Below are 17671 nucleotides of genomic sequence, written 5' to 3'. Positions count from 1 at the left end.
TGACTTTGCTTGCAGACCAGCTGCAGAGGTGTTAAAAAGTATTTTTAAAGCGGCAATGCCGGGTCCCTAACCATAACCTTATACTTATTTCTAACCCTAACCCTAACCCTAAGTCTATTCCTATTCCTAACCCTATTCCTAACGCTAAGCCTAAGAGTTAGGTCGAATGAGAAGCGGCATTGCCACTTTAAAAATACTGATATAGGGATCGCAATGTAAAATGACGTCAAAACACGATGCCATTCTTACTGCTGATCGTGATTTGTTATCACACTGTCTGGGACTTGTTGTGTCATTGTTAAGGTCAGTCATCATTTATTATGAGTCGAGCAAGTGAGTTTCGTTTTTTTTTGCTTTGTGGTAGTCACTGTCGGTGTTATCAGCACCGTTAAAGTGACTACCACCGGTCTATTTGTTTGGTTCCCTACTGGCATACGAAACAAAATGAATGGTGAACATTATCTACTGATGCCCTCCTCCTCTGTGCATGGAAACAATAAAAACTAGCCCTAACTCTCCTGTGCTTGTAAGAAATAGACCCAATTGTTCCCAATGTCAAACAGCAAGGCATAGTCTATGGTTGAGGGCATGGCCAAGGTGAATACATGGGCAAATCTCAGAATGGTCAAATGAATCCTGGTTATTTTATTGCCAATGTAGAGAGGTGTGCAGTCACAATGTTTGTTATTTCTTGGAGAAAAGTGTTTCCATCTCCATGCACCTGATTTATGACCAGTATTTTTAATCTGTCTACAGATAGTTGTGCAAGAGCAAAACCCATTTTAAACCATCATATTTTTGCTTGCTTAAAGGAAGAGTAAACCTTCCAAAAATAAAATTTTATCTCACCCCTTTATGTCCAAAAATATACCTGCCCTTTCTCCCTCTGTTGTGCAGGGTTCAAGCTGTGCTTGGGTAACATTATAACCACACAGCAACATGAGACCCATCAGTTTCTGGAAAACCAAGCTTGCAGTGCCTGCTACATTGACCAATTTGGACTTTATGCCCTTTTACCAGAACAACAACTTCTAAGTTCATAACTGTTACTTTTCTGACGGAGTCCTGCATTGCTTAATAACAATGACATGCTTAACACAGAGAAGATCATTTACAAATTGCATCTGATGCTCACTGCAAAATTCCAAGGATTTGCACCAAAGCACCGCAATGTGCAGAGAAGCAGATAAATCGTCAGAGGTGCTCTGTGCAAAATGGTAAACTTCACATCAAAATTCAATCCCTTACCACTTTAGAACCATAACTTTCAATTAAATAAACTCTTCATATTTTCTCTTAAAATACTCATTGGTTTAGCCTAATTACGGCTCATATTAACCATGAAGTGCAGGGATATGGATACTCTCTTTATAGGAGGTGGCATGTGAAAAGTTGCAGTGCTCAGAATGGTTAACACTGAGGTGCAAAACAGGTCCTGTTATAAATGTTAAGTCTCTGCCCTTGTTTTGTATCTGGCTGCAGTACCTCTATGCCACCAGACGTGCTGCTGTTCTACCTTTGAACATTTCACTGGCAGGAGTTAATGTTCTGCTCCTTGTTAACTACCACACCTGTGTCACTGATTGTTTATGCCTTCTTTCCACAAGACACCTTGTTGGTCATTGGTTGTTCTTCCCTTGGACTACCTGCATTGCTACATTCTGTTACTGTGAAATCCTTGCTCTTGCCTGTACCTGCTGTTCAGTAAACCACATATTACTCATCTGTAGACAGTCACCAGGATGTTAACCTGAAATCTGTCTCATGCTTGGACATACTGCAAACTTAAAGTTCCTGTGAATTCCTGGAACTCGCTGTCAATCTTTGTTAAGTTAAGTTACCTTTACCTGCTGTGTTGTTTTTATTACCATTTACTTGTTATTCTACTACACCTGGATGTTTGTTTATTTACCAAGCCTTTCGTGGTCTGTGTTTACCTTGCATTACCTGGATTGTGTTCTAGCTAGATTAAATAGTTTTTATGTTTTCATCATACTTCTGGCTTCATGGCTGTCATTGCAGGATCTAGTTTTGGGACAGAATTGTAACAATAAGTATCGGACAAGACCTAGGGCTAGATTTACTAAACTGCGGGTTTGGAAAAGTGGAGATGTTGCCTAGGGAACCAATCAGATTCTAGCTTTCATTTATTTAGTGCATTCTACAAAATGACATCTAGAATCTGATTGGTTGCTATAGGCAACATCTCCACTTTTTCAAAACCGCCGTTTAGTAAATATACCCCCTAATCTCCAGCAACTCTGAGGGGCAAAGTCAAGATTATCTAATTTCTATTATCTTGGTCCACAGAACGAAATTTCTCTTCTGCACTTCTCAGCAAAACAAGTCACACAAGTGTGTACTTCCCTAGGAAAGTCTCCACGCCTGTGCAATGTATTAATCCTTTGAAAATGAGACCATGTTTTTCCATAAACCTATGTACCCTGGTGGATGCCTAGGAGCATTTGTGCAATGTGAGATGCACAGCAGGTCCAAAACTGATCTTGAACTACTGAGCAGCAATTTTACACTTTGTAAATTACCTCCAGAGTGTTTGGTGTGCAGACTCTTCAAGTCCGACATGTGCTGACATTATTGGCTCCTGTGCTGATGATGGGTGCCTTGCTCTAAGAAATGTTCTCTCAGCAGGGCTTCTCGTTTAATCCCAGCACAACAGGAGTGGGGCAGTGGTATATTTATAATGATGGAAGTTTGAATAGAAACAATATGGAGTGTTTACTGGCAGGTCAAGGAAGCCAAAAGAACAAGTTAACATTAACAGAAATCTGATTGCTTGTGCTGAAATTTTTTCAGCAAATGTCTTAAAGGGTGCACATAGGGTACAAAAGTTATACGTTCAATATCTGGCAATCATTTTCAGTATTTGTTCACTGCTACAAGTTCTGAATTCATTTTCATTGTTTATTGTTGTGCTGAATTTAATCATTGCTGTATAACTCTCTATAGATCTACCTATTGTAAGGCTTATCTGTTTACTAGTTGATACAATCTAAAAATAATGAGTGTTTATTTAGTTACATAAGTGCAAGTTAAAGAACGCAGTAACCCGTTGCAACTGATAAGCTTTGATCAGCCTAATGCAAGATACTCAAATGAAAACAGTTCACACGCACACACACACACACGCACACATACACACGCACACGCACACATACACACACACACACACGCACACATACACACACACACACTATTTTTTCTGTGTATCTGTAAAAGAACATATCTATGTCACCCATGGTTCTGTAAAACTAAACCTGCTACCTTAGACAGCTGATCATTTTATCTTCTTAAAGAATCAATTCTGTTGATTCTGAAATTCAGCTGGCCCCGATTCTCTAAAGATTTATAGAATAAATGATCCTCACAGGAGACTAAGGACAAGCACAGTGTTTATAACATAAAGAAGTCAATTATGCAAGCATAAATAAATGTCACATGCCTATAGCCTTATAAAAGGAGATTACAGCTCCTTGGATACTCATTCTATAGTCTGTGGATGCTCTCTGTTACCGCGTCTATTAGTAGCCCAGACAAATATACACTGCATTTGCTATGTAGCTGTGCAAACAATTCTGCAGCATTGCCTGTCTGACTCATCGTTCTCCTATTTTACTTGCACATTTTACATTCTCCCTGCAACATACTGGTCTCCGCAATATACCCATGTCATATATATAGGAAATGCATTGTGATTGCATTTTCCAAAATGCTACAAGCGAAAAATGTGCTGTGTCTGAAAAGGAATCAATGCTCGCACATTGCCAGGAAATGCTTACATAGACTCTCCTGTCATTCATAGCGGAAGAAAAAGAAAGATATCAGAGAAAAATATGCATCTGTGTATTCAGAACAACCTCGTGTAAGTGGTAATGAATAAATAAACGAGATTCAGTCAACTGTCAGAACTTCCTTCCAGGGAAAGAGAACAATACAAAAGAGAAATCTGTTTTTATTGGAATATTGGAGAAGTTCTTTGAAAAAAGAGGATGAAGAGTCACCCTATCCTGCATAGTATACCTGCATTCCCTAATAATACTTCCACTTAATTATGTTCTGCTGGAATATTGGCAGGACAAGCTTGACCAGTGGCCAGAAAAGTAATATTGCTTTTGAAGCACCTTCCTGCCCATGTTCTAGTGTATTGTCTGACTGTGTGTTCACAGCCGGTTATCTCCCCAAAAATTTTAAATTATTTTTATAAAAATGAATCAACAATCGCTAATATCCCCCGTGGATCTAAAGCAGTGCGGTGGGCGGCGGCTGTGAAAGGTGAGCTCAGCGGCTGCCGCATAGCATTACATAATATGCCTGACGTCAGTGACACCCCCCCAGGGCGCAGTGCGCTAGGCAGCTGCCTAAAGCTGCATAATGGTAATGCTTGGCCTGACTGCAGTCTTCCTAAGAGTTGGTTGGTGCTCAATGGGGAGGTACTGAAAAGTTGGGAAACTGAAAACCAGTAATCTCTGTCTAACATAACCTGCTGTGGGTAAGTCTACTGTTATAGACCCATTCAAAAATTATGTTTTGTTTTTTCGAGTGAGACTATTTGTCATAGTCTGGACCAGAAACATCACCCAGCTATCAACCAGACATTTGCAGAATTCTGTGGAATTTTACATTAATATCTTTAGGATTTAGACTATTATTATTGTGAAATGTGGATAATCCGACAATTGCTCATCAATCTAGGAATGTTATATGGACACAAACCCACATAGATCTCAAATATATCCAGGTGGGTTGTTGCACAAATCCCACAGCTTTCAAAATGGATAATCCTCTATTTCCTGACTAAGAACCACCTTAGTGGTATAACAGGAATTGTACGTCATATAATCATGAAAGTGGTAAAAACAGGGAGGTTCTCTTGATCAACGAGGATTAAGACAATCACAGACTGGTTTGAGCCACTATTGTTTTCCCTGGAACTGTGACAGCCTTCTGAGCTCCAACACAGCAGGAGGACCACCATGAGGGTGCAATGTCCATGACTATCTCACCAATAAAGATTGTCCGATGCAATTTTTGTGGTTCCAATGGGCTAAAAAATGTAATAGCAAAATATAGCAGAATTACTGCAAACTATGATAAAGTATAAAAAGGTAAAATAAAATACAAATAAATATATCTGAATACATTACCCAGTGCACTCCTGGATTCAGGGACAGTTGTCAAAGCTGAAATCTGTTGGCAAAGAGACTGGGGCTGCTTCAGTGGCTTCGTTTTATGCAGTTCCAGTTAAAAAAAACAGGGATGATGTCACAATGTACACAAAGATAAACTAAGGTTTTTCTTCGTTGGTTCAGGGGTCAATATAGTCCAATACAATTCAGGTCATAGGGTGGTTCAAATGAAGCTCTTCCAAAGGTGGAGGCAACTCACTCTAACAGCTGCTTAGGTGTCTTGCCTGAGGGAACCAACTCAAACCGTTTTGAACTAACCCTGTTTACAAAGTATTTTGAGTATAGATCTTATACTAATTATAACTAGCGATCACTATGTGAGATCGCTTCACCGATGGTACTGGATTCCGGCTGGTAAAAGGTTTATTAATTTAAGACCAAACTCAATACATTTCTGAGGACCTGAACCATAAATACCTTTACTGTAGTTGTATCTATGTATAAAAATCTCTAATTCATATATTAAAAAATGAATGTGGGTTGGAACTTTAATAAATGTGTACTATTTACAAATGTGATTGTAAGTGTATGTGCTGTTTAACTATGCGTTTGCCTTATAAAATCCAATATGGCGTAGTGTACTAATCGCATTCGCACAGTAAACCAATATTAATCAATTTAGTTGACTTTATCCAATTATTCGACTTCTACAAGGAGATGGCTGTTTTTCCCTCCCAGCTCCATCCTCTTTTGATTTGCTGACCAGTAAGATCTGTGGTGACCTGGGAGTAACCCTGCAGGGTGGGATTTTATCCTTTGGAAATTTGAAACTGTTTAAAAAGGTCCAAGGAGAGTACACCTAAGGGTGTACTCTCCTTGGATCTCTATAGAAACTGCCTCGGGACCACGGTAACTGTGACAATGCTGATCTGACTGGAGTTCATTTCTACAGCTTGGTCGGGAAAAGTTCCCATAAATTTTAATAGTGTCTTGTTTTATTTTTTCAGAATAAACAAAAAAAAATTATTTACAATTGAATGCCTTGGTTCAGTTTATGGACAGATACATATTTAGACTAAATATATTGGCACTGGTATAAGGCAGCATAATTGCAAGGGAGGCAGACTACGCATTGTTTCTTTGAGACCTATTTATCAATCTGCAGCAATAAGGCTGATTTTCTTTTGCTGTATATTCCAGCAATATAAACAACATATATCTCCATAATTCATCAATAAAATATCACCTTGGCAGCCGCCTTGGCGATACTGGCTGGGAGTTGTAAGGCTCAATTTACAACTTTGCAGGCTTGGGGGGATAAGCACATGCATGAAATGGCTGGCTGGTTTGCGCATGAACAGTGTAACTGAAGAACTAGGCCCAGGTTCCACTAAAAAAAATAGTTAAAAATATGAAAATAAATATATTTTAAGAGATTGATGGTTGAAAAAACATGCACTGAATGGGTAGACTCCTGCTATTAGCAGTGAGAAACAGCTAACAAGATCAGGCTTGCAGTTAGTCCATGACCCAACAGTGGCTGAGATCGTCATCTTCATCCAGAGGTAGGGATATAGCACACATGCTTTACACAAATGTAATGGTCTGCAACCAGACAGGTGCAATACACATCTATACAAAACACAAGTCTGTGATGTGCGGATATCGCACCACGTGGGACTGGTACAGGCATCACAAATTTACATACACACGCCCCCCAGGTCGAGGAAGTATCGGAGGATTGTCGTGGATCGGTCGTAAATTTATACACACTACAATACGGCAAGGAGTTTGGAACGAAAATATTGAACGGTACGACCAACCAAATGAGGCAACAATCATCTATTTGGGGTGACTTTCAACAATCGTGTCACTACACACACTGACCCGACTTTCAAACGAGCGGTCATATGACGGCTGGTTGAGCCGATTGTTGGACAAAAACCCTGTAGTTTTAACCCAGTTTAAGGAACAAACTGACGTGTGTAGGAGTTTTTGACAGTCCGAGTACTCTTGGAAACACTCTCTGGCATTCAAAGTGGGCAAATAGCCATGGCTGTCCCAGAAACGTGACAATAATGTAATGAAAAGTAACATGGGAAAAATTAGGGGGGAGAGGGGTTCAATCTCAGATGTGGCAGGGTTGTTGGAATCAGGACTTGATGGATATGGCAGGATCTGCTGAACTGTCATGCAGAGAATCAAATATTGAGCATAATCCAGGGCAGACACAAGCAGTGCCTGTTTGTGGATCTTTGCGTGAGTGTTTTCCAATGTGCCCATTGAAAACAGTGTTGCACATTGGCAGCAAAACACTAGTAATCGGACTGTGGCCATCAGTATCTAGAAAGTCTGTACAACCTTCCTCTCTTTATGTGATTATGCTCTGTGTGTGCCACTGAAGCCAGTATTGTTACTGTGTTTTATAATCATTAGGTTTAATGTGGTGTAAGTATTGGTTAAACATTGAAACATCAGTGTTATTCAAAATTAGAAACCTGCCTAGGTATGGACTTTTACTTATGATACAGTGTCTAGGGTCCTTGCTTCCATAGTCTGTAGCTTAGTCTTACTGAATAGGATAGCTCTCAGTAATCACTAGGGGTACTTCTACATGATGGATGGTCTGGAATAGACCCTGGGTATTGTGATACCCCTCCCCTATTGCATTGCAGGAGGGGAGGGGTGACACCTTCACGTTTACTACAAACAAAGAACAGCTGAAAAATGTGGACAAGTTAATGTGTGGAGGTGAAACAATAATCTCTACTGGTGCAGGTGGACCTAGCAGCTTCAGTGTCATGCCAAGTAAGTTCTGCAATGAGACAAACAGTTGGGGCAACAGAGAAATTCCCATATAATCTAAATGGTGTGCCACTAGAAGGGTTAACAGTAGATACGGAAATAAGCTGCTTAGAATAGACTTCCTAATCTTTTGATATAAAACAAAAGATCTTCTCTACTCAGGAACTGCACAATCTGCAACAAAGAGAGAACATTCCAGCAATCAGAATATAACAATATTATTAATGTTAGAATATAACAATAGTGTTAAAAAAATAGAAAATATCTAAATATTTGCTAACTTAGATTTTCTCTTGAATATTTGTTAGAAATCAGGAAAGATCTCTGTAACATTATTTATCATATTCTTGAACAAATTATAATTAATGTTAATGTTTGTACTCGCACGACAGGTTTTTTTTAGAAAAAAGGAATCGGCACATTTTTAATCTGTATTTATCTACTATCCACATTAAGGAGGTCAAGGAATCTTGGTAGTTATAATACAAAGATTGTTTAGGAATGATCCAAATTACCTGTAGTTGTTGTTTGTGAAGTTTGATTACCACAACATGTATTACAGTTCAAGACACTTGTAAACTTTCATGCTCAAGTTCATTCATATATCTAGAGGGAAAAATGTTCTCTACACAATGCATGTCAAACATTTCCTGTGTTCCTGTGTACTGAGCTAATGTATAAAGTACACTTGGAAGTAGTTTAGGTTCATTGGCATTTGTGTAATGTTTCCATTTCAGTCTCACACAAAATCAGCATTCATCTCCTGAAATAGTCTGCACTGCTGTGCAAATAATGATGATCTGATTGGCTACATTATGATTATCTGATTAGCTGAATAGTTTATCAAGCTACACTCACTTCAAAACTTGTACACATGAGTTCAGGAGATGAAGAACAAATACAAAATAACAAATACAATAATTTCTACCCTGCTTCTACTCTATTGTTCCAATAATCATTTTGTTACATTATTCCTTATTTTTAGTATATTTTTCATGATCTGTGATGACTTATTTGAGCCACCAAATAGACACTTCTATTCGATTCTTGTTTTAAGAAAGCTCTTGCCTATGATTGTAACAATATTATGCTGGTTGGTGGCGAGTGGGCAATAGAGAACATTCCCTGTTTGCCCAGTAGACAATATAGAGCCCAATCATCCATGTGCTAATTTGACAGACTGTAGATAAGCTCATGGTCCTTCTGTGCTATAGAGAATATTTCTAACTCACCGAAGGAGCAGAGTTTAATGGGTGTGATTGGTCTTTACCAGAGAACTCTGCAAGGAGGTGATAGACTTTGCCGTAAGGCATATGTTGCATCCGTAGCTATCATATGCAATAAAGATTCTCACTACATAAATAATATCAGAAACGTTCTCATGCAATTGTGAACAGAATGATGCCAAACTCAATGTAATTTAGATGTTGAAACATTAATTAGCCTATTCACCACTTTATATTTTATGGTAAAAGATAGAAATTATGTTAAACATGCTTTAAATGTTACGATAATAATTATGTTGCATATTAATCGCATCACAACTGATTGTAGTGTACAGAAATGATTAATTACCACCTTCAGCCAATTATAAAACTTCAATACATGTTCATCCTCCTAAGCAACTGCTGATGGTGAGTGAAAACATTATTGCAGATGTGGTCAAAGACAGACAGCAATGGTGCAAGGTCAAAACAGGGCAAATGTCAGGAATACTGGTAGTATGTAGAATAAGATACAGCAGACAAGTATGCTGAGACCCTGGAGTGTTCACTGAGCAGTCCTTGTAAACTTTATAGACCTGAACTCAACATATGCAACCACAACATACACAAGAGATACAAGGGAGTGGGGGGTGCACCTATTGAGTGAGAAGCAGGGAGCTAATGAGAACTTAATCCCAGTTATTATGACCCCCCTGGCATCCTTTATCCAGTTTTAGTGGAAAACCTATGGAATTTATTTAAAAAAAGGAGGGGTCATGTGTTTGATCTAAGATCTCAATTTAGGACTACAACCTTTCCAATTAACAAAGTAAAACATTTTTACATGGTTCGCAGTAATGATTTCTCCATTCCCCTAAAGACAAATACGGTTTTTAAGTTGCTGAGAGTTTGTTAGATAAAAATCCTCAGGGCTGCTACTTGCCAGATTTATTAAAATGAGACTTCTCTTACTCCAGTTAAAGAGGCATGAACATCCATGAAAGAAATGTTGAGAAATGTACGAATCTACCCCCTTTTGGTAAGATCAGAAATAGCATTAATGATGAAGCAATAATCCATAACTATTCGTCAAGAATATTTTTTAAAACCCAGGAGACACTGACTAGCTTTCAGGCCAATAGATTATGGCCAGTTAAAATCAGAGCTGGATTAAGGCTTTGGGGGGCCCGGGGCACTTGAAACAGGGGGGGCCCTAAGATCTGAAACTAAAAGCATAGTGTCATCATGCATGAGAGAGCGTTACAAGTAGGTGGAGGATGTACTAATATATATATATATATATATATATATATATATATATATATATATATATATATATATATATATATATATATCTTACAACTACTTACAGCTACCTCTACTTCATCTGGAAAGCTGGCTAGGTCCACAAAAATGTGAAGGTATGATGGCTAGATGTAATATATATATATATATATATATATATATATATACGTCTGTGTATATATGTGTGTAGCTATGTATGTGTATATATATATATATATATGATGCAGCAACTATGTTATAAGATCCTCTATTTTATTAATCATCATTAAAGTAATTATCAAAGCCTGCCGAATATATTAAAACTTTAATTAGATTACACATATATGTATATTATATATATATATAAATAAATAATCAAGCAATAAACATGCTATGAGGGGTCTTCTTGTTATATTTATTGATATATGATTTATTTTGTGTTTAACAGTATAAATATGTGCCCAGTCAAACGACTCACCTGCTCACTTGATGTCTTGGAGGAGCTGCTGCTGCTGAGCATGCGCAGCAGCTCCATTTCGGGCCATTTTAGATAGCACAGCAGCTCCTCCAGCAGGTGCTGCTGTACTACAGGCACAGATTGAGAGATCGTAGCGATCTCTATGTGTACACTAAAGAGTAGGGGAACACAGCAAACATACATTAATTAATATAACAAAAATAAATTGAGACAAAAGACACGAGTGCGCTGCTCACTAGCATTTTGTTCATCATAATATTACACAAGGCAAGTATGCAGGAACAATAAGGTTAAGGTTGAGAGATTGTCAGTGGTGAACCAGATTTAACAGGAGTGGTGAGAGTTAGGTAGTATAAGGATATTCTGTTTGATGGTTTCAGCTAGTGAATTCTTTAAGAGAAGTGCTGCTCTGGAAAAAGTCTTATAGGTGTGAATGTGGTGAGGTTACCCGAATAAGAAAAATTGTGCTGTACAGTTGCTCATTATTGCCATTTCCAGGAAAGAATCTTTGAAACAGAGAACTGTCTTAGTGAATTTGAGAGAGTTGACATTTATGTATGAACTATAATTGACTCTAAACACAGCTCATTTCTATATTGTCATGGAAAGGGTTAAGTTCATGACAGTACAGCAGCTCCTCCAGCAGGTGCTGCTGTACTACAGGCACAGATTTAGAGATCGTAGTGATCTCTATGTGTACACGGAGGGTGGGACCCCCGCAGCCGCATCTGACAGCAACTGACAGGTGAGGGGATGCGGGCAGCGGAGGGCCCTTGGAGACAGGGGGGCCCGGGGCACGTGCCCCCTGTGCCCCCCCCCCCTTAATCCGGCCATGGTTAAAATGTCCAACACTTTATATGAGATCTATCTGGAGTCTTGATTCTGAAACAATGTATCCCAAGAATGTAATTTACGTCTGTTTGAAAACATATTTTTTTCAAGCTTGGATTTTATTTCAATCTAAATAGCAGATTAGTATGTCAACCCCCAAAAAAATATTTGTATAAAATAGTCTCTGAAAATATAATTAGCTAAAGGTTGAAATGCTGCTTGTAAGGATTATAACTCAAATCCTGAGTTAATCAGCTAGATATGAATGTGTGACATGTAATATCAGAATGAATTTGCCTGTATTATTCCATGACATGTACTGTAATGCAAAGCAACTTAAACTATGAGATAACTTTGTAACCTCAAGGGGGAAGAGTGCAGTTTCAAAAAGCCTCTGGTGTAGGCTATGTCCAATCACTGAAGTAACTTTTGACACGTACTAAGACGTAAGGGCTTCAGTTCAGATGAGGACCTGCCATCCATAACATGTGTGTTAGGTAATTCAATGCTAGATAGAGGCAGGATAGAATTTTAAATAATTGTGAGTTTATTTGAATAAGTTGAAAACATTCAGATTAACCTAATGATCACAGGAAAAACACAGCTTGCTATTGATTAATAAGCACAGAACAAAGTCTCTAGTAATGGCAGTCCATGACAGCTGCAGTGAATTAAAGAGCTACAAATAAACCATCAGCCTGTAGTACTTCACACAGAACAATTAAAGTTCAGATTTGTAGGAACAGACACAGTACTCACAAGGTGCAATATCCAATATTCTTGATCATCTGAAGGCAGAAAACCTCCTAACAGAACTGAGATAAAGCCTGACATTTCCTTCCCAGCCAGCAGATGAATGTTCAATACATATATATATGCAATTATATGTTCAAACTGCTGTACTTACAGAGAGAATTCACACTAAACTGTTTGCCAGGGAGTTGAGTCTGAAGTTTTTCCAAAGTTGCAGAGTTGAAGCAGACATCAGTCATCAAATGAATGGGCTTTGGAGTGAAGGCCATAGTTACAGTGGAATGGTGAAACCTTTGTGGCAGACAGAGAAGAATTACAGTAGTAAAATTCTGTCCATGGTACACCAGTCATAATAGAGTTGTAAACAATAACATCTCAGAAACTGTTTCAGGGTCTGATTCCCCCACTCTGTCTGTCCTTTAGTTTGTTGATGATATACAGAAGAGTAACTTTGATTAGTGCTGAGGAGACTGCAAAAAGCTCTCCAAAACAAAGTAGTAAATTCTACCTCCGTCTGAAACAATGTTCTCAGGAATTATGTGTAGTTTTACAAAATGCTGAACAAACATAGAGGCCAGCATCTATGCTTTAGTTAATCGGGTGAGTGGAATGAAATGAACCATCTTGCTGAACCTGTCTACCAGGACCCACATGAAAGTGAAGTTTTTTGAAGATGGCAGTACCCCCATGAAATCCATAGATAAATGTGTACAAGAATGTTTGGGGATTGGTAGAGGATTTAGCATGCTAAGTGGTATAGTTTGGAAGACTTTATTGTTAAAAAAGAATCATAATCTCTAGTATCCTTCATCATCATCATCATCATCAGGTATTTATATAGTGCAACTAATTCCGCAGCGCTTTGCAGAAAACTCACTCACATCCGTCCCTGCTTACAGTCTAAATTCCCGAGCATGCACACACAGACAGAAAGAAACTAAGGCCATATAATACCAGCCAAATAACCCCCTAGTATGTTTTTGGAGTGTGGGAGGAAATCGGAGTACCCAGTGGAAGCCCATGCAAACATGGAGAGAAAATATATCTCCACACAGATAAGGCCATGGTCAGGAATTGAACTCATGACTCCAGTGCTGTAACAGAAGTGCTAACCATTAAGCCACCGTGCTGCTTATTTTCCCAAATATACCACCTGACTAGCCTGGACTAGTTCATCTTTCTAAATCCAGGATGGCCGGAAATGTTATGATCATGTAATTTTGACAACATATTAAGGCTCCCAGTATGAATAAAAAGAAAAGTATTGGTAGGTACTGCAAACGGAGTGTCTTTATTTTGAACAGAGGTCACACAGGTAATATCAAAATGCAATCAATGGTAATAGAGGTATCACAAGTCCATAAGCACAACAGGTAATGCTGGTAACCAATAACCCACCAAAGGGTTAAGTTTGGCACTAATTGGGATGGCAAATGGTTAAAAAATGTTATTAATAGTGATCTGATACTTATAATAACAATAAAAACAGTAATTCTCATGTCATTATTAGTAATAATCTGAGTGGTTTAACTTCCCTGCTGCTCATTTCTGTACCCTAAAGATACAGAAATTAAACAAAATAATGGCGCTGGAGAATTGATACCCATCCACATAAACTAAAATAGTGATAATATCCAGGTACAGAATTTAATAAGCCACATATAACAATAAAAACATGCAAAAGCAAATAGATTAATAAAAGCAATACAGTCCCCCACTAGTCGTAGTAATTAGTAAGTGATGGATGTCACACATCCATAAAACATCTGGATCCAGATAATTACCTAAAATGCATGCATAGTCCTGATACGTTGAGAAGACATATATAACCTGATCCCAGCAGTAGAATAAAAAAACAATGTTCCTTTGAAGTATAAATATGTACCTCCTAGAAGGGAGGTTGCAGTAATAAAATGAAGTGCCCGAGCAGTAGGTTCTAGTATAGTAATTCTCCGGCAGAAATAATAAAATATGGCTCCTTACCTGGTATTTAATTGTCCTGGACACCCTCCAAAAGGAGGAAGAAACCTATTCCACGGGATATGAGTGTAGGCGGACTTCACCGCTGCAGAATAGCAAGGGAACTCACTACTTTCTTCCATGTGGTCTTCTTGAGAGCCGTATGTCAAAGCAGGTGCACCTGCTACTTCCGACGGTCGGAACGCGGTATGATAGAAAGGTTCCTGCTGCTATCGGGTTCCTAGCTTCACAACGAAAGGGTAAGCAGACACTAGTGTCACTCCTTCGGTTCTTGATGATGCGTTTCGTCTCCTTTGCGGGACAAAGCTGGTAAGATGTATCACAGAACTTAGGTCAGATAGGCAGGGAATAATGCAGAACAGTCTGGCACTAGTCTGACGGAGAGGGCAGCTCACGGTAGCAGGTATTGAGCCAGAATGTATTTCGCTTAACCAGGTCATGATACAAAGGCACACTGGATCAAACAGGAACTAAAGACTTGGTAATGCTGGTATCCGGGTATAAGGAGACTGGATTATCAGGTTAGCCACTGGAGTGAAGTACAGATTCAGGTTTCCAGGTTAACAGATGAAGCAGGAGAAACTGGATATCAGACACAAATGGTGAAGTGCAGATTCAAGTTACCAGGTTAGCAGATGAAACCGGAGGCATGAGGCACAGGTTAGCCAGGAGGCATGAGGCTTTGGATGATCCACTGGAGAATCAGGCAAGAGGAAAGTCAGGTAAGCCAGGATCAGAAGTTAGAAGGTTCACAAGCAATACCAGGGAGCAGACATGAGCAAAGTCAAATAAGGTCAGAGTCTAGGTCATAACAAAAGGTGCAAAATAGTGGAACAGATAGAAGTCAGAAAATCAGGAGAACAACAGGCTCAGTTCACAGTAGTACTCACAGTTACTAGAACCATCAAACAATTGATGAACTGTAAGGAGCAAGTTGATGATCAGGGAAGGAGGTTAATTCCTGCAGGTGAGGTGGAAATGTTCAATGGCAAACTAGCAGCACCCCTGGTAGCATAGAGGTACTGCAGGCCAGATAGAAATTAGGATCAGAGTCCTAACACAATACTATTTGTTTCAGATTTTCAGGATCGGATAAAAGATGATTGCATTTACCAAAGGAGCTAAGCATTAATTCTGTTTAAGTTGCACAGACAGATCTGAAGCCAGAGCTAAAAAAAACAGATGGAATGATGTATATGTATGTAGAAAATTGTATAAAATTTGTAGAAAGAGCATCAGCCTTTAAAGTTTTGGACCCAGGCCTGTATGTAACTATTAAGTCAAATCTGGTAAAGACTAAAGCCCACCTTGCTTGTCTAGGAGTGAGTCATTTTGCAGAACTGATATATTCAAGGTTTTCGTGATCTGTAAGAATGGGGACTGTTTAGCCCAGGCCTGTCCAACCTGCGGCCCTCCAGGTGTTGTGAAACTACAAGCCCCAGCATGCTTTACCGGTAGACAACCAGTTGATAGCTGGAAGGGCATGCTGGGACTTGTAGTTTCACAACACCTGGAGGGCCGCAGGTTGGACAGGCCTGGTTTAGCCCATCCAGCCAGTATCTTCAATCTTCTAGTACCCGCGTGATCGCAAGCAATTCCCTGTTTCCCAAAATTGTAATTGTGCTCCACTTAAAAAAAAATTCCTAGAGAAGTATTCACTTGGATGTAATTTATTAGTTACAGGATAAGTCTGAGAAAGAACGGCTCTGGCTACACCAGTACAAAGGGGGTGAGAAACAGTCTATAAAATATAGCAGGAGAAGTAAAATTGCACCTAAATTTCATTTCCAAATTGTCCTAGATATATTCAGACATAATATATCTGGGCAGCACGGTGGCTAAGTGGTTAGCACTTCTGCCTTACAGCACTGGGGTCATGAGTTCAATTCCTGACCATGGGCTTATCTGTGTGGAGTTTGTATGTTCTCCCCGTGTTTGCGTGGGTTTCCTTCAGGTGCTCCGGTTTCCTCCCACACTCCAAAAACATACTGGTAGGTTGATTGGCTGCTAACAAAATTGACCCTAGTCTCTCTGTATGTCTGTGTGTGTATGTATGTTAGGGAATTTAGACTGTAAGCTACAATGAGGCAGGGACTGATGTGAGTGAGTTCTCTGTACAGCACTGCGGAATCAGTGGCGCTATATAAATAAATGGTGATGATGATGATGATGATGACGTACTCTTGGTTTCAGATACAGCAGTTTGGAGAATTAATACCTGGTATCAAATCTATGGCATTGTTAAAAGAAAGATGATGGTACTTTTTAGCATTGCTCTTGAAAAAGATATTAGCCATAGAAGAATACACAGAGGTAAGAAGAGTTTGCAGTATGGAAGGAACTATGGAATGAAATGAAATGTGGAAAATTCAATTTAATTCTGGCAACTACAAAACAAGGACAGGACATCCAATTAATTACTGTATGATGTTTTTGAGCCAAGGTAATAAGACTAAGGGCTAGATTTACTAAGCTGCGGATTTGAAACCAATCAGAATCTAGCTGTCATTTTGTAGAAAGTACTAGAATCTGATTGGTTGCTATAGGCAACATTCCCACTTTTTAAAACCCGCAGCTTAGTAAATCTAGCACTAAGATTTCAGAATGAAGAAGGGCATTTGTTCCTTATTTAGGACCACTGTTTTCCAATTGAGAGGATTAGTCCAGAGATGAATAAACTATTGCACCATAAAATTAAGGCGCATTACAGAGCACAGGATTGGCTGCCAAATGCTGCTGTGTAGGACTCAAAGAGATGGTCAGCAACTGCTATGCATGATTTCTGCACAGCCTTCAATAAAACGATATGCAGTGTGCACAGGATGCATCAATTCTGTAAGCTGGATTGAAGCAGACTCTTATTAGCTCTCACAGTAAAAAAACAAAACATAACAAAACAAGAAAAGTTAACTATTTGTTGCTGCTGTAACTGAAACTTGCATGTCAGCTACGGTTAAGAGGTCAAAACAGTTGCTGTAAAAATGAAAATATAATTGTAGTAACCTCCAAGGTTAATTCTGACCTACAGCGATCATTCTAACAAACAATAATAAAAGATTAAAATAAATAAACAATGTCACTCTGATAACCTAACAAATAAAAATGTCATTGTTATTTAACCACAAGCAAAAATGCTAAAATGTGTGTGGTCACACAGCTAGTGGTCACTCCTTTGGTGTAGTGTGCAGGGT

Source organism: Mixophyes fleayi, chromosome 1, assembly GCF_038048845.1.
Source record: "Mixophyes fleayi isolate aMixFle1 chromosome 1, aMixFle1.hap1, whole genome shotgun sequence".
Lineage (NCBI taxonomy): Eukaryota > Metazoa > Chordata > Amphibia > Anura > Limnodynastidae > Mixophyes > Mixophyes fleayi.
Note: the sequence above shows the minus strand (reverse complement) of the source record.